The 18803-nt window shown below is 40.7% G+C and overlaps 1 protein-coding gene across 2 annotated transcripts in view; it reads right to left on the minus strand.

Annotated features, from left to right (window-relative positions):
- Window positions 1-18803, minus strand: part of KLHL18 (kelch-like family member 18) — a 58393-nt gene that overhangs the window by 23227 nt on the left and 16363 nt on the right. The window lies entirely within an intron of this gene.

An 18803-nucleotide genomic window follows, 5' to 3' on the forward strand; every position in this document is an offset into this window, starting at 1 on the left:
GTTTGTGCTTCTGCACACCAAAGGCATCCACTGAAGGTGGGCCAAAGAGCTTCATGATGACTGTGAATAATTTAAAATTTTACACATTTAGATACAGTTAAAAAAAATTAAATACATTTTAATGAGCTGCTAAATAGTTTAAAAATGTAAGTCTGAACACTTCAAGTAGTAGCTTTTGCTTATGTGGCAGTCTCCACCCTACTCCTCCCAAGTCCCCAACCAACCAAAATATCTAATTGCTTTAGGTGGGGTTTTTTTGTTGTTGTTTTATAAACTTAATTGCTTTAATACACAGACCTAGTTTTATTAGAAAGCAAATAAAAGAGACAAAAACAAAACAAAAAACCCAAAACCAAACCATGTGTCCAAGAACCCTGGACACATTTCTTAAGAAGAGTAAATACTTTCTGTCATTACGGCTGAAAGAGATGAAGAAAAAAGAGATATCAGACTTTAACAGGGGCATCAAAGGATCAGATGCTGAGGGATCTGTGGTTACCACTGGGCTGTGGCAGACAACAACAGGCCTATGGCTCCTCTGGTTAAAAGTGACCCACAGGGTGGAGGGCCCAGATCTTGCAGGGACAGGGGTGGACACTCCAATTTGTAACAAACTCTCATTGTCACAACCTTGGCCTGAGGAGTTCAATAAAGTGTTTTCCAACTATCTGCCAAAGCATTTTCCCTTTAATAAGTGTTGCCATTTATAGCTCCCAGCTATATAAACACTTCTACTTCAGAACGTTTCCATTCCTCAGAGAGAACAGAATGATTCTTCTTCTCTTCGTTCTCTAGATTCCGTATTAGTGAAAGGTCAGTGTATCTCAACTCCATATTCGTTTTTCGGGTCATGCCTTTCATCATGTTCTCTTTCTCACTGAACTTCAGGTGTATTATCTGTGAACAACCCTTCAAGACCACCCACATAGACATATACATTATCTTCCAAATGCCAAGAGGTCTTTAGCAAGTTCAGATTCTCTTAGTTTCTCCTATGATCAGATGTTGCCCTACTACGGATATTGGGGACACTAAATGGTTGTGTGCTTTAGATGTTTTCCATAATAACATCAGAGTAATACACTTACATGTTTCTAAGTTATTCTAACAAGATTTATGACAAAAATCTGGAGTTACTGGTTTCCTGAGTCTGCTGTAAGGGAAAACTTCGTTCAACTCTTGGATGTTTCTTTTGGTATTTATCTCTGTGTATCTAAGTAAGATTTCTATGTGGTATCTCTTTCAACCTGCTGGAGGGTCAGCAATATCTCTTGAATGTTCACTACCCATAAGCGTCCAAGATAATCCCCAATGTTCTCAGTTTGCTGGTATCCACATCCCTATACAGTCTCTTCAAAGAGCTCTTGTAGCACTGGGTTACAGTGGTCAAAAGGGCCCGGCTATTAACCCAAAAGGCAGCGGTTTGAACCCACCAGCCGCTCTGCAGAAGCAAGATGCGGCAGTCTGCTTCCATGAGGAGTTGTAGCTTTGGAAATCTCACAGGGTATTTCTACTCTACCCATGAGGGTTGTGGTGAGCCAGAATCAACTTGATAACGTAGCGGGTTTTAAAAACTAGTCCTTAAAAAAACAACACCAAAACCCAAAAAACCAAAACACCAACACCAAAAAAACAACAATCACCAACTAATCAACCAACAACAAAAACCCCGACCCCTCTTCAAAGAAGGCGGCACAGTGATCAGCTGCAAACCAAAAGGCTGACAGTTTAAATCTCTCACTTTGAGAAAGAAAGATGTGGCAGTGCTGCTTCCTTACAGAAATCCCACTGGGCAGTTATTCTACCTTATAAGGTCAGGAGGAAGATCATCAATGAGATGACTGACACAACTGACACAATGACCACAGCAACAGGCTCAAGTGTGTCAGAGATGATGAAGACGGCCGGGGACCGGACAGGGTTCAGATCTGTTGTTCACAGGGTCGCTATGACTCAATGGCAACAAAGCCAACCATATTCTTGAACATTTCTTTGTTTGCTCGACAATATGTCTTATTGTTTGTGAGTGGGTGTATTTTATTTGTTTACGTCTTTTTTATTTGAGTGAAAGTTTACACATCATATTGAATTTTTCCATACAATAATTCAGGGACATTTTGTCTTAGAACACTGATTAAATGTGACTAATTAGGTACAATGTCTAATCAAGCCCATACTGTATGCTGCCTTTCCCTTCATCTAACTTACCTATTTATTGAGTTTCATTCCCCCCTTTCTCCTTTCCCATCTCTGGTAACCATTCAAGATTGTTTCTGAGTGTAAATCTTTTCTTAGATTTTTTTAATCTGTGGTCTTACACTATAATTGTGGAAGAAGGATGGGCAATCTTCTCCCATGCCATTAACTGCCTCTGAAAACCCACTGGAAGGTCAGCTGTGATACACAACAACAACACATACCATAATTATTCTTTTGTGACCAATTTATGTCACTCAGGATAATCTGTTCTAGATCTAATTTTTAGTAGGTTCCAATTTTCTAGCCTATCCTCTGCTGATTGTGTATTTTCAGTTGCATTTGATAGTGTATTTATGTTGTAGACAAGGGCTCCTAAGTTTGTCCTAATTTCTCTTTGATGAACTTCATATTTTTCATTTTTACACCTTGGCCTTTCGTTCATACTTTTTGCGTAAGGATCTTGTTTCCATTTCCCACAAACAGATCTCAAGTTTTTAAGCACCAAGGCTAGGTTTTGTCTGCTCTCCTAAATCACTTCCAGGAGGTAAGGTAGATGCCACAGTCTGAAGAAAGGCCCTGTGACCTGGACCGATGCCTCTTCCCAGAGCCACTTAAAGTGAGCCTGGAAGCAGATCTGACAATCCCAGTCAAGCCTTCAAAGAATGACAGCCCAGAGAGACATGTGGGCTGCAGCCATATGAGAAATCCCAGTTTGAACTGCCCCCTAAGCTGCTTCTGAATCCTTGGACCATAGAAACTCTGACATAATAAATCAGTGCTATTTCAAGAAACTAAATTTAAGGGCAATTTGTTATATAATAAAACATGATGATTACATTAGCAATTTAATTTTTTATTATGGAAGATTAAGATTTTGCTCTAACATCATCTTGAGGCAGTAATTTTTTAATCTTTCTAATATGCCAAGTTTTTAGTTAAGAATTGCCTTATTAGGTCGATGTGGACTTTATCTGTAGCTAAACTATGTCATATACTTTCTTGTATAATTTTTACTTTCCTAAAGGCTAACCTTGAGAAGAACAGGAACTCTAGAATAGTTGATTTTGCTCATGTGAAACCTATACTTGGGCCAGGAAGCAGTCTTCAGAACAGAACAAGGAAACACTTCGTGGTTCAAAATCAGGAAAGCAGTGTGTCAGGGATGCATCATATATGTCCATACCTTTTCAATGCAAACAGAACAGATCGTTGGGATGATGTGGACTTTATGAGGTGGAATGTGGCATGAAGGTTGGAGGAGGGGAAAAAAGATTGAAGGGAAAAAAAAAAGACTGAAGGAAGATGCATCAACAACCTATGCTTTGCAGATGACAAAACCTTGCTTGCTGAAACTGGAGAGGAGCTAAAGCATTTGCTGCAGAATGTCAAAGACTGTAGTCTTCAACATGGATTGAAGCTCAACATCAAGATGACAAAGATTCTTACCACTGGGGCAATTGGCAGCACTATGATGGATAGAGAAGAGTCTGGGGTCGTTCCACAATCAACACTCTTGGCACCAGCAGCCAAGAAGTCAAAAGACAAATTGCTCTGGGAAAAGCTGCAGTCAGGGACCTCTCCAAAGTACAAAAGAGCAATGATGTCAGTCTGGAGACTAAGGTGTGCCTGGGTCAAGTCATGGTCTTCACAATTACTTGCTATGCATCAGAGAGCTGGACAATGATTAGAGTTGACAGACGAAGAATTGATACACGTAAGTTGTGGTGATGGAAAAGAGTAATGAACATACCATGGACTGCTAGGAGAACAAACAGGTTTATCATGGAGAGGGTGAAACCAGGCTGTGCCTTGGAGGCAAGGATTTTGACATTTCATCTCACATACTCTGGGCATGTGGCCAAGGAAGGACCAATTCCTGGGAGAGGGAAATCATGGGCACATATGCAGGAGAAGATGATCCTGGATGAGATGGATTGACACAGTAACTGGGTAATGGGAGTAGGTTTGTCGAAGGCAGCCAGACTGGCTCAGGATAGGGCAAGGTTCAGAGCTACTGTACACAGGGTAGCTATGAATCATAGGTGACTCAGGAGCACATAACAACACAACAGCAGAAGAGAAATGTAAAAGTCCTTTTCATATGTTTAATCTAGTACTCTGCCAGTTGTTTGTCTCTTGAGAAAACCCTAATCAAATTAAGCCCTTCTGGGAATTTACCTCATCTGTGTTGTTGTAAGATGCCATTAAGTTGGCAGGAACTCATAGTGATCTTATGTACAAAAGAATGAAATATTGCCCAATCCTGCACAATCATCACAAACACTGCTGTGTCTGATCTTTATTTGTATTCTGAGTGCATTCCGACTTGAGAGGTGTATCTTCTAACACTATGATGTCTATACTGGAACTCCGATTAACTGAATACCATTTAATCTTTTTTTACTTAATCTCTTGTTCTGGTGGAAGATATCTTCTTCTTAAACCTCCTGATAAGAGGTACATGTACAGTGTGTCTGAGACTGTCTTCACTACTCTCAAATGTGGGTGACAGGTCAGCTGGGTATAACATTATTAACAGGAAAAAGTGGTTTTTAATTTTTAAAGCATTTAAAAAAATTTAAAGCATTTTCCAGTTTGTCATTCTTTTTTTTTTAAATTGTATTATTTTTACATGTACCGTCAAATCAGATCTGACTGGTACAGGAGGAGATTGCCCCCTCCTTCTCTAGCAGAGCATCTGGTGGATTTGAACCGCGTACCTCTGGGATTACAGTGCAGCATCTTGCCACTAGGCCACCAGTGCTCCCTCCAGTTTGTCATTCTTGAGAAATTTAATAAAAACTTTTAATACCAACCCTTAGTGTGTGCCCCTTATTTTTTCTTCTAGAACTGTTTAAGAGTTTCCTCTCTACTCTTGGAATTCTGGAACTTCACAACATATTACCAAGGTCGATTGATTTCTATTCACTAATTCTATTGGATATTACCTTTTCATTCTTTAAAATTTCAGTTCTGGAAAATCTTTCCACATCATTTCTGTGGTAATTGTCTACTGTCTATTCAACTCCCTAAATTTCTACTAGCCAATTATTAAAGTTTTTGAGATAATATTTTAATTTTATTATCTGTTCTTCACTATTTTCCACCTCTTTCAACTTTCAGCCAAACAACAGGCAGGTCTATAAGGTGATAAGCAATACGAGGGAGGAACGCACTCCTTAGACCCACTGACTGTACAAAATAAAAAGCCCACTGAGAAATTATGATACATTCACACAATGGAATACTATGCAGCACGCAGGAGCAATAACTTTGTAAATTATTACCTAACTTGGGAGGGACTGGAGAGCATTATGCTGAGTGAACTAACTCAGTCTCACAAGGATAAATATTGTATAAGACCATTATAGTAGAATGAGTATAAGGATCCAGGAGGGGTGGGAGAGACTGGAAGCAGAGGGATGCGGATGTGCAGGGGGAAGAGGGGATTAATCATTGGGTTGTACAATTTGATGGTGGGGGGGTGAGGGAAATGGAAAGAATTTGTTTGAATTTGTATTAGAATTTTGTAAATTAATGAAAAAGGAAAAAAGTCAACTTGGGGAGGGGGAAGGGAAGGAGAGGGGGTAAAATGTGCAACAATGAATGAATGAAAATCTAACTTTTTTGTAAACTTGTTAAAATGACAAACAATTTTATTTAAAAAAAACAACAACAAAAATAAAAATCCAGGGATAAATATCAGAAGGCAGAAAGGGAGAGGAAAAAATGATGCATGAAAAAAAAACACACCCCATCCCTCTGGGATTAATTTTATCAAGGAGGACCTTCCAATCTATTGCATGGAAACGGCTGGATGAAGATACTCTGAAAACTGGATGAGGGAGGAGGTGGTCCTACCATTTATTAGAACTTTCCCTTACTGTTTTTTCACACTGTTTATACCTTCCTCCATGCTTGGAGTGCCTGGATTTGGAGTTTCTGGTTCAATATGAAGGACTAAACACCCCACCCCCACCCCTGGCATCCTGAGAGAATGATGGGGGAGTGGTGGTAATTGTGTTAGGTAACTAATTGCTTTCCACACAGACTTTCAACCTGTCTTCCTGTTTTCTGTATTTGAGGTCTCTAATACTGGAGCTATTCAAGGGCCCTGAGACAAAAGTCCTCTTTCTTCTTAGATTCTCCTCCTAGCAGGCACTTAGCTTTCAATTCCCCTGGTCCACTAAGTCCACTACACACACTTTCTGGCTTTAAGATGCCCTTGTTCTCTGATATGCTGATACTTCTGATTTCCGCCTCCCCCTTTTTTAAGGGTTTCAAGAGGGAATAGAGGTTAAATTATCTGCTCAACTTGTTGTGTTTAACTATTAAGCATTTATTTTTTTCATCTTAAAAAAACATGTAAAACAAAGAGTAAGCTCTATCTGCATTTATGACCTGGTTTCCAAAAAAAGCCCAGCTAAAGAGAAGAAATGCTTATTTTTAGGATGCGGATTACACCTAACCTGTGTTAACGGCAACAACAATTTAAACTTACTTAAATGAGGGAAAGTGAAATAGGAAAAGCGACGAAAGCATGTGTTGTGGTGGTTATTGTTATGTGCTAACAAGTCGAGACTGACTCATAGTTGACCCTCCAGAGGGTTTTCAGAGGCACAGCGGGGAGACTGTCTAGGAGATGGCCCACCGACTGCCTGTAGAGCAGCTGGTGGATTTGAACTGTCTGTCTTTGAGTTGACAGTGCAACTCCTTACCCATTAGATCAAAACGGACTGCTACCACAGATAATTCTAACATTGTAAACTATGGCTTATGTGTGAAGGCAAGTGAGGTGCCAATTACTAACCTACACAATGTCAATGGTTTAGTGCTCTGCAGCTAACCAGGAGGCTGGCAGTTTCACGAGACAGAAGATCTGGTAGATTTGCTTCCATAAAGGTTAACCTGTTTCCAGAGAGGTGATTCCAACTCATTGTGATTGTGTAAGACAGAGCAGAACTTCCCCACAGCATCGCCAAGGCCCTCATTTTTAAAAGCATCATCGGGATTCTCTGCAATGTAGCATGCTGTTGTTATGTATCATTGGGTTGAAAGCTACTCCACAGCTGACCCTAGAGTGGGTTTTCAGAACAGCAGGGAGGAGTTGCCTATCTTTTTCCTGAGGAGCAGCTGGTGGATTCAAACTGTTCAACTCCTTACCCACTAGAGTTTAGACAGACACTGCAAAAGCTGCATGTTTGGAATGAGCATCACAGGCAGACTTCTTCAAGCTTGGTTTTCCAATTTATAAAATGAAGTCATTCTTATCCACATGAGCTCTGAAGAAACTGCTGGGAGGATCAAATATATAGGTTTACGAGAAAGGCTAATTGAATGTCATCTGACCAAAGACCAGCCAATCCAAACTCCAGGGGAAACTGTGTTGTCCTCTGCAGATGAAGCTGCAGCAGCTACAATCCTTGCTCTCGTTTGGAGGGTTGGATTTGTGCTGATTTGTCCCAGTTTCTCCATCGCTGGAATGTGATCAAAGACACATTTGCAAACCATGCAAACAGGGGTGTTTCGCAGTAGAAATTAATGACTGGATGGTTGGGCTTTGGGGTAAACGGAAATTCCGTACCTTGGAAGCTAAGCCTTGGAAGGCAGCTTAGACGACACATGTGTAGATTTAAAAAAAATCAGCCACTGAAGGGCTCACAGAGCACAGTTCTACTCTGACATACATGAGGGCACCATGAGATGGAATCAATTCAATCATCACTGGTTTTTCACCATGAATTCAGGAAAGCTTTGGTTTATATCATGAAGAAATCTACCTACTTTTGTAAACACGTAAAAAACATTTATCCAGTCTATGAATTGGCGATGCATGTGTCGATCCCAGGGCCCTTGCAATAACCTCCTGGATTCCTGAGGCCTGAGAACACTTACACCACAAGTTCTCTGAGGTTCCTCAAGTTTAATACAATCTAAGACCATAACTGAGCAAGAGGGACCACAAGCCTGTGTACTTCCATTGTCCAACTTGGTTCTGATTTATTTATCCACACATTCTCACTCTTTTATTTTCTTTCTGGAAAAAGTTGGACATTTTCCATTCCTGGCTCTGTTCTCATGGTGTTTGGGATCAAGAATATGACTGAAAGCTCTAGTCTTGTCACTTTATTGCAGGCAGGTTGGGCTCAAAGCTTAATCAGCTGCTTATTTAAACAAAAAAAGCAGCAGGGCAAAATCTGAGTTGGGAGTAATGTGAGATAGCCGTTCCCAAAGAAAGTAAAAGACACATCTAGAAGAGATTTCCTCTTTGATAGAAAAATGTTTTGAGACTACTGCTCCTATTTTAAAGGAAGGAACATCAATAAAACAATAAGCAAGCAGTTAAGTGCTGGGCTTGTACACACAGACTACTTCTGGGATCAATAGGGGTTAAGGTGAAGCTTTTAGGCAAGTCACAAGTGATGCTAAAATAGAATGAAAAATAGTAATCAATAATTTTACAGAGGTATGAATTTGAATTGTAAACACATGAAAATGGTGTGTTAAGAGTCAGTCTATAAAACACAGAAATAATAGGAATGAGTCAAATCATCTTTTAAATTTTTAGGTTATAAATTCAATAGTTACAAATTCTAAGAGAGTCAGCATAGTGGAGTGGACAAAACCCAACTAATCTGAAGACAAACTGGGTTCAAATCTAGGATGTGTCTTTTACTGTCATTTTTTTCCCTTTCAAGTCTATTTTCATTTTTTTAAGATTTAATAGATACTGTGAAGATGGAGGATGGCGATGTGGCCAATGGATTGGAAGTCTACATTTGTTCCTATTCCCAAGAAGGGTGATCCAACTGAATGTGGAAATTATCGAACAGTATCATTGATATCACATGCTAGCAAAATACTGCTGAAGATCATTCAAAAACAGTTGGAAAAGTACATAGACAGGAAATTGCCAGAAGCTCAAGTGGGATTTAGAAAAGACTGTGGCACCAGGGATATCACTGCCAATGTCAAATGGATCCTGGCCGAGAGTAAGGAATACCAGAAGAATGTCTATTTGTGCTTTATTGACTGACTATCAAAGGTATTTGACTGTGTGGATCATGACAAGTTGTAGCTGACACTGAGAAGAATGGAAATCCCTGAGCACTTGATTATACTTATGAGGAACCTATACCTAGACCGGAGGCTGTTGTGTGAACGGAGTAGAAGAGCACTGCATGGTTTGGAACTGGGAAGGGAGTGCATCAGGGATGCATTCTGTCTCCATACCTTTTCAATCTATATGCTGAGCAAATTATCCAAGAAGGTGGACTCTATGAAGAGGAGTATGGCATCAGGATTGGAGGGAGACTCATCAATAACCTAAGTGAGGAGGATTTGAAGCACTTGTTGCAGAAAGATGTAGCCTTAAGTATGGATTGTGTCTCAATATCAAGAAAACAAAGATTCTTATCACTGGATCAATAGGCTGTGTCACGATGGATGGAGAGGAGACTGAAACTGTCAACAGCTTCATCTTGCTCAGATCCATAATTAACACCCTTGGTACCAGCAGTCAGGAAATGAGGAGACACATTGCAATGGGACAATCTGCAATTAGGGACCTTTACAAATTATTGAGGAGTAGTAATGTCAGTTTGAGAACTAAGATGCGTCTGATTCAGGCCACAGTCTTTCTGATTACTAGCTATGCATCTGAGACCTGGACAATGAATAAGGATGACAGAAAAAGAATTGATGCCTTTGAGCTGTGGTGCTGGAGAAGAGCACTGAACATTCATTCCATGATGGCCAAGAAAACGAATACATATGTCTTGGAGAAGGTGCAGCTGGAATGCTCTTTGGAGACAAGGATGATAAGGCTTCGCCTCACATACTTTGGACATATTTCTAGGAGGGGCTATTCCTTGGAGAGGGACATGATGCTGGGAAGGGTGAAGGGTTGGCAAAGGAGAGGAAGACCCTCGACCAGGTGGACTGACAAGGTGACGGCTGCAATGAGCTCTTTTGTTTCAGGATCTTTGTTCACATAGTCACTATGAGTTGTACTTGACTTGGTGGTACCTAACAACTGTGAAGATATAAGATTAGCACAGGATACAGCAGGGTTCAGGGCTGTTGTACATAGAGTCGCTATGAGTCATAAGTGACTCGATGGCACATAACAAGTGTGAAGATAGACACATGTGGCCAGGCGGGAGCAGTTCCTGAAGAAGGACATCACGTTTGGAAGGATGGACAGGGCAAGAAAGGAAGAAAATATGGAATGCATCATGAACTTGTGTGTTATCCTTGTGCAGGGGCCATGCTAATCTTCTCTGTATTGTTGCAATTTTAGTATATGTGCTGCCAAAGCGAGCACTATTTTCAAATATTTTTCATCTGTGTTTGGTTGAATCCATGGGTGCAGAACCTGAAGATACAGAGAGCTGACAATATATAAGGAGAGGGAAAAGAATAGAAGGACACACTCTCTAGATAGAAGGTGCTAATTACTATCTAAAATGTCCTGGTCCAAATCATATCTGATTTTCTGTTGATATTTACGTACTCATCACCTGGACTAGTACGGACCACTAATACTTTGAGGAGTTCAAGACTGAAATAAACTCCTGTTTCATGAAAAGCTTGTTCCTCTTAGAAAAAAAAAATAAGCTGGGACTGAGATGCAGGCATTCACATCAGAGCTGTAATGGGTTCAACAGACTTGCTACTTCCAATGTGGAGGCTCGCTACCTCCCATTCGTCTAAACTGCCACACTCAATTTTTTAGTCATGATTATACAGTGATTCATTCGTATTTTCCTGCCCTTTCTGCTCCATGTGCACACAATGTCCATCTCCACAGGGTTTAAATACGAATTTGCCCCAACAAATAATGAGGCCTTATCACCCAGATATGAAGGAGGTAGCCTGCACTTCTGTGACACCCTGAAGCATAAGTCTTCTCATCTCAGGTGTCAACCAATCCTACACCTTACTCAATAGCAACAACTAAGGATGGAATTAACTCAGTATTCTGATGTTGGACAAGTAAAGCTACTCCATGCTTAGGTGGTGAAGCTGCAGTTTGGAATGCGGTACTTGTTTGTTTTTTCCTGCTCTTCCTGGTAATCACTCTTGTACACTCAGCAAACACTGGTTAAAATGAAACTATTATCTTTTGACACTCGAAACCAAATCCATTGCCATCAAGTCCATCCTAATTTACAATGACCCTCCACTGGGTTTCTGAAGCTGTAAATCTTTACACAAGTTGTCTGTCCACCTTTCTCTCTTAGATCAGCTGCTGGATTTGAACCACTGACCTTTCAGTTAGCAGTCTGACACATTATGCATTATACCACCAGGGGTCCAGTACTTGAGAAAATAAATTACTGCTCTAGAAATTTATGGGATGTAGCTAACATAATGGTAAGACTGTAGCACTAACTTAGTTTAGCTTATTACATAGCAAAGTTATGTCTCAAACATTCTCCCACCTCAAGAAACTAGAAAGTGAAAGAATAAACTGAGAGCAATTAGAAGGAAGGAAATGAACCAGAGGAGAAATGAAAAAGAATCTCACGATCAACTCAACCCATACAAAATGACATCTGGTAAAAACTAACACTTTCCTCATAAAAATTCTTAGCAAAATAGGAGGAACAGAAAAAAAAAACAACACCAAAAACAAAAACCAACCCAACAAAAAAACCAAAACCCCCTCAATAAGATTAAAGATGTATACGCAAAATCAACAGCCAAAACGATTTTAAATGGAGAAAGATGGAAAACCTTGCTTTTCAGAACAAAAAGAAAGAGGCTCTTTACCATCATTTTTATTCATGTTTTTCATGGAAGTTCTAAGTAGAGAGCTAAGGTAAGAAAGAAGCAAAGGGTATCCACATTGAAAAGAAGTAAATCTTCATTTATAGATGACATAATCTTACAGAGAGGGAATGGAATCTCTCTATAAAACTCTGTAAGAAAGCAGCTGAAAGTGTTGACAACTTCAAGAACACTACAGAGGAGGATTCAGCAAAGTGGTGGGGTCAAAGATTAACAGGCCAAAGTTAATGAGGTTCCCCTCACTAACTAGGAGAACGCTGATAAGGAAATTAAGAAAATAGTACCATTTACAGCAGCTTCCAGAAGGATAAAACACCTAGAAATAAAACTAACATAAGATATAGAGTTATGACCTATATGATGAAAACTTTAAAACATCACTGCAAGAAACTAAAGAGAAACCTACATAACTGGAAAAAGTCTCATGGTTCAGCGGCAGGAAGGTTCAACAATGTGAAAACATTGATACTACCCAAAGTGGTCTACCAGTCACTCCTCAGAAGACAACGGGTGGTCTCTTCCTACAAAAATCTCTCAAAATTTCCTTCATTGCCCTTGAGTTGAAACCAGTGGGTTTCCAAGATCACTCATCTTTCTCTGGAGGAATGGCCTTTAGATTAGCAACTCCCTACAGAGTAGGGCACCAGAGCCTTAAAAAGATTTAGAACCTCACAAACCAGACAGTGGGTCACCATTGGTTGAAATGGATTAGGCAGCAATGGACTTGGGATTTGGATTTGTAAATCTAGTAAGAACATTGAATATATAATTAAAAAACTCTAGAAAAGGAAATGTGTAGGCCTCGATGATTTCACTGGAGAATTCCATCAAATAAAAAGAAAAGAATAATTCCATATAATCACTTCCACCTAATATGAGAAATGAACAATTACAAACTCATTTTATGAAGCCAGTATTATCATAATAAAATAACAGTAAAAATATTAGTGAACAAGATCCAGCAAATACTTAAGAAGAATGATATAAGGAACTATGAGATACCATCTCACCCTAGTAAGAACAGCAAAATTCAACAGAGCAGCAAAAACAAACGCTGACGAGTTTGTGAGAAAAACTCCTTATTCAATGGTGGTGGGAATGTAAAATGGTGCAACCACTCTGGAAGGCAGTATGGTGCTTTATCTAAAAGTTGGAAATAGAAATATCATTTGACTCAACAATTCCACTACTGGGAATATACTCTAAAGAAACCAGAACTGCCACCCAAGCAGATATATGCACACCCATGTTTATTGCTACATTGTTCATAATAACAAAGAGATGGAAACAACTCAAGTGTCCATCAGTAAAAAAAATGCTATGGTATATTCACACAATGGAACACTATGCAGCACGCAGCACGGAAAAATAATGAACTCATGAACTATTATTATACAAAATGGGTGGTGACCCTGGAGGACATTATGCTGAGAGAAATATCTCAGTCACAAAAGGACAAATAACTGCATAGTTATTTGTTATTGTCCACTGTTGTAAAACAGGACTGACATGGGGGTTGGGGAAAACTAAGAAAAGGGGGTATAAATAATGTACACTGCACTGAAACAGATGGGGAAAGAAGTGCTTAAAAGGAAGATATGATTAGGTATTATCTGTATGACAACAGTCCAGAATAAGAGCTGCATAATAAAGTGGACCAGGGTTGGGGGGGGGGGGTGAGTGGAGGGACTGGTGGGAGGGAAATTGTACAACAATGAAAGAATTTTTTTCCTTCAAATAGAAAAGTGAACTGGGGGTGGTGGGTGGGCTGAGAAGAAAATGTGCAACAATGAATGAATGGAAATTCAACTTCTCTATAAACTTTCATTAAAATCTCAATTTAAAAAAAAAAGAAGAAGAATGACATACTATGACCAAATGGGATTTATTTCAGGGATGTAAACAGGTATTGATACTTAAAAAACAAACAAAACAAAAAAGCCCCAGGGTAACTCACTATACTCACGAATTCAAAAATTCAACATCTATTCATAATAAAACCCAGAAAACAAACAATAAAAGAAAACTTTCTCAACTGAATGAACAACACATACCAAATAATATTCTCCATGTACGGCTAAGCACAATTGATAACAGTGCATCTAAATTCCAAAATCAATCTCCACAATAGTCTACGTGATTCCTATTGCCAAAGGGGCCCCTTAGAGTAGTGAGAGAAGATCTTCACCCTGAAACCTACAGTGTCCCTTTTCAGCAGGAAGTAGCTAAGAGAATACGCCATCCTCTTTTCCTTATGAATCAGGGTGAAGTCTCTCTCAGGTAGGAGTGATAGGGAATGGCAAAGGACACACTGACAGGAGATTAATCAGAACTGGCTTTGACAAGCACTGCGGCAATGGGACAATTAAAACAGACTTTTGGGGGAACTCTGGTGGCCCACTGGCAAGGAGCTGCAACTACAATCCCAGAGGCTCACGGTTCAAATCCACCAGATGCTCTGCCGGGGAAGGAGGGACAATCTCCTCCTGTACCAGTCAGATCTGATTTGATGGTACACTCACACAAAAAATAATAAAATTTTAAAAAAACAAAAACAAAAAAAACCCCAGACTTTCAAGGGGGGGGAAGAAGAACAAATTGGGGGGGAGGGTAGAGAAAATAGTGCAACAATGAATGAATGGAAACACAAAATCTCTGTAAATGTTCATTAAAATTAATAAAATTTAATAAAAAAAAACAAACATAAAAACACACAACATTCTGACAGGTAACATCATATACTTAATGGTGAGAAACTAAAACTTGTCCCTTAAGATCAGAAACAAGGGACTCTCACATCTGTTATTTAACATGGCCCTAAAGTTCTAGTCAGTACAATAAGACAAGAAAATTAACTTAAACCAAGTAAAAGGGAGCGCTGGTGACCTAGTGGCAAGAAGCTGCACCGCAATCCTGAAAGCACGTGGTTCGAATCCACCAGATGCTCCACTGGAGAAGGAGGGGCAATCTCCTCTTGTGCCAGTCGGATCTGATTCAAGAGCACACAACAACAACAAAGAGTAAAATAAAAGAAAAAATCAACAACCAAAACAACTCCAAGTAAAGCTATCCTTATTGATAGGTCTGCTTTGTTCACTTGGCACCGTCAAGGCTCCCATATGTTCCCCACTGATGTGAGCCTGGGGCAGAGTAAATTCCCTGGGTGGCCCAGTGCTGCTATGTGAGGAGTAAGGGTGCAAGATCCAAGAAGGATTCCCGAGGCCTCTTCCGTGGGGTGCACAGTGTGCAGAGCCCTTCCATTTTATCTCTGCTAGTGCTGCGAGCAGAGGGAGGCGGGAAGCTGGGCCTGCCTACCGCCACTAGCTGGGACGCAGGAGATGGGATTCCCTGCCCAGTCTTCACTGGCATCACTGAGGTGAGCAGCACAAGCCTGTCTGCAGTCACTGATTGAGCTTCGTTCCTGAGCTAATTAGGCAACAAGCTGTAGACGGCAATATCTAAATATACCAAATAATTGTTGCTGTTAGGTGCCACTGATCGATTTCAAATTATACAACTGAAGAGGAGCTCTGGTGGCCTAGTGGTAAGGAGCTGTAACTACAATCCCAGAGGCTCACGGTTCAAATCCACCAGATGCTCTGCCGGGGAAGGAGGGACAATCTCCTCCTGTACCAGTCAGATCTGATTTGACGGTACACTCACACAAAAACAATAAAATTTAAAAAAAAAATTATACAACAGAAAGAAATCCTGCTCAACCCCTCACCAGCCCACAATCTGCTGTGATTACGCTCAGGGTTGCTGCTCCTGTGTGTTCATTCTGTTGTGGTAACAGCACTGAGGTTCTAGCAACAGAATGCCTGTGTTCTTAGACATGCTGAACCATAAGTGGTGGAAACAATGCCAAGGATTTGCTTTCAATACTCAGCAGAGGGAATAAAAAGCAGCAAAAAACTATCTGTCTCCTTGCCGTGGAGTTGGAATCAACCCCTCGCAGAGTCTACACTGGCTTTCCAAGGCTGTAACGCAGAGGAAGAAGCTGCGCACCTTCTTCCTATGGAGCAGCTGGGAGATTTGAGCTGCAAGAGATTTGTCCTGTGGGTTAACAGTACAGCGTCCTATACAACACACCACCAGAGCTTCCCGCACAAAGCTTTCAGTACAGTAACAGCTTTCTTACCAAAAGGCACAGAAGACGCAAAAGTGGCCAACATTTTTATAATTGTATAATCTGGATGGTGGCTGTTGGGATGGTTTCCCCCCTTCAAATTTTCCTTATTTTACTGCTGAGAACATACAGAGCAAAACCTATGCCAATTCAACACTTGCTACATTAACAATTTAGTTATACTGGTTATATTCTTTTGTGTAAGGATTTCCACCCTTCTTTTCAGAGCTGTTCCTCATCCATTAACAGACTTATTACAGCGTAAGGTTCCTATCTAATCTTTTTTTTAACTTTATTTTCTTAATTTTAATGAACATTTACAGAGATTTTGGATTTCAAAAATATGGAACACTTCACGAATCTGCGCAGGGGCCATGCTAATCTCTGTGTATCATTCCAATTTTAGTATATGTGCTGCCGAAGTAAGCACTGTCTAATCTTTTGAATTGCTATTGTCAATTTGATCCTACACAGGGTTCTTATCCATAGGGCAGACTTTTCTTTCTTTCTTTTTTTTTTTTTAGTAAAGTGTTGTTTAGTTTCAAAAAGACTTCAGGAAATATTTTTGGTTTAAAGTTTGAAAATTATTTCAGGGGTTCATCCACACTCCATGATTCAGAATGTAAAAACAGTGCACCTGGCATAGGGGTTGTCCAACCACCACTAACTCCACAGTAGTGAAGAGTCTCCATCCACAACACCCATAATATAAAGCCAGTTCCCATGAGGTCAGATATGCCACCATGCTTCTCACACCTGCTTCTATCAATTTAACACCTATGGTCCCTGCCCACGGCTCAGTTTCCAGAAGCCCATGTGGTTGGAAAACTGACAAGTGAAACAGAACATGCTGGGCTCAGTCTGGGGTTTTGATAGAATTTTAAAGCACACCATTTGAAATGCTCTATTGACAAAGGATGGGTTCTTTGCTTTAGGGGGACTTACTGGAAAGTGACTCACAAAGGGGGTGAGGAAGTGGCTGACCAGTTAGTTAGCACTAAAAAAAGACCAAGGCTATTGTCCAATCTACAGAGCGGACTCCAACACTCAGGTCTGTCCCTTCCATCTCCCAAGCTCCCTCTACTCAATCCAGTGAGGCGGAGAGGAAAGGAGATCAAGAACCAATGGTAAATGAGTCTTGACAATATTCTCTATCAGATCTCCTTGCACCAATAGCATGTGAACTGTAGATGCCTCGTACCAGTCCAGACACCTTACCATGAGAACTCAAGGGGCCCACAGTTCGCACCCAAACCCACTTCCCCAATCTCACGTTCTACCTTATTCCTCCACATACTACTTGTTTGACAAACACAGGCCAAAATATTAGAACACCATGAGGCTCTGTCACAAGAAAAACACGTTGACAGAGTCAGGCATTCAAACTTGTGACCCCAAAACAATGGCTCTGCTACTGCTGTCTGTTGTACTGTCGAGTCAGAACCAGCCTATAGCTGGCCCTCCAGCAGGTTTTCAGAGGTGGTAAACTGTAGATGAGGAGAATGCCCATCTTTCTCCCATGAAGCAGCTGGTGCATTCGAACCATGTATCCTTGGGTTGGCAGCACAATTCCTTACCACTGGGCCTCCCTGAGACCATGGTAAACAGATACAAACACAAGGCACGCTGGAGACCACAGGAAGGAATTGCTGAGGAGAGAACAGTCAAAAAAGAAGCTAGGTCTGCTCTCACTTCTCTTGGCTCTTGTGAAGAATACAGAAGGAGCCTGGAAGTATAGAGAGGACTCTGCCTGGCATCCATGCTAAGATACCCTAAATCAAAAGATGAACAGAGCAAAGACAGAGCCCACAGGTAACATGAAAGAGAGTAATCCATGACGCAGGAGGCCATGGGCAACCAGGGAAGGGAGGGATGGAGTCAAGTCTATAAGACCTCAAATATCAAGAACACAGCTGACAGTCCTGGAAAAGTCACCCATGTGTAGTCACCACCACCAACAGAACAGAAGCTTCACCCTCTTTATGTCTCATAGATGTAACTGGCAGACTTCTATGAGCTAGGTTAGAATAACTAGAGGCTTGATTAATTCAGCAGCCTATTCCTTAATCCTAAGGTAAACCAGCGACCAACTGTCACTCCTGCAGTACCAGCCTTCCCTAGGGAGGTACTGTCTGTCTGGAAAAATCTTCTCCCAGATATCTTGCTAACGTAATGTGATTGCTAACGTCGCCACCCAACAGTTAAGGAAGAAATAAAACAAGACTCAAGTTTTACTCCCCAACAAAGGGGAGCAGCTCTGTCTACTTCCTGCTCCCCCCAAGATTCTGACCTCTGATTTCACTGTGTGCAGATCAGAATTTAAGGACAAGCCAGAATGGGCCTTTCTTACTTTTGCTATTAGCATTATCTCTTCCAAACAAGAAAAAAAGGATACAGTGCAAGTGAAATCCTGTGCTCTCCTTATGAACGATGCCGCTAACCTTTCTATAGATACACTCCTAACACCCCACCCCTGTTCTTCCACTCACACATTCACAAATTAACAATTACTGTCTGGCTTTATTAATTCCACAAGTACTCACTGAGCCATTTCCTGTAAGATGCAAGGAAGTGTGCTAGGTCTGGCAGTCCACTTCTCTGACCTCATGTTCTTCCACTTTTCTCCTTGGGTCATTTTACTTTTATCATGTCAGCTGCTTAAAGTTTCTCAAAACACACC

The sequence above is a fragment of the Elephantulus edwardii genome, unplaced genomic scaffold (assembly GCF_000299155.1).
Source record: "Elephantulus edwardii isolate Elephantulus edwardi_28Jun2011 unplaced genomic scaffold, EleEdw1.0 scaffold00121, whole genome shotgun sequence".
NCBI lineage: Eukaryota > Metazoa > Chordata > Mammalia > Macroscelidea > Macroscelididae > Elephantulus > Elephantulus edwardii.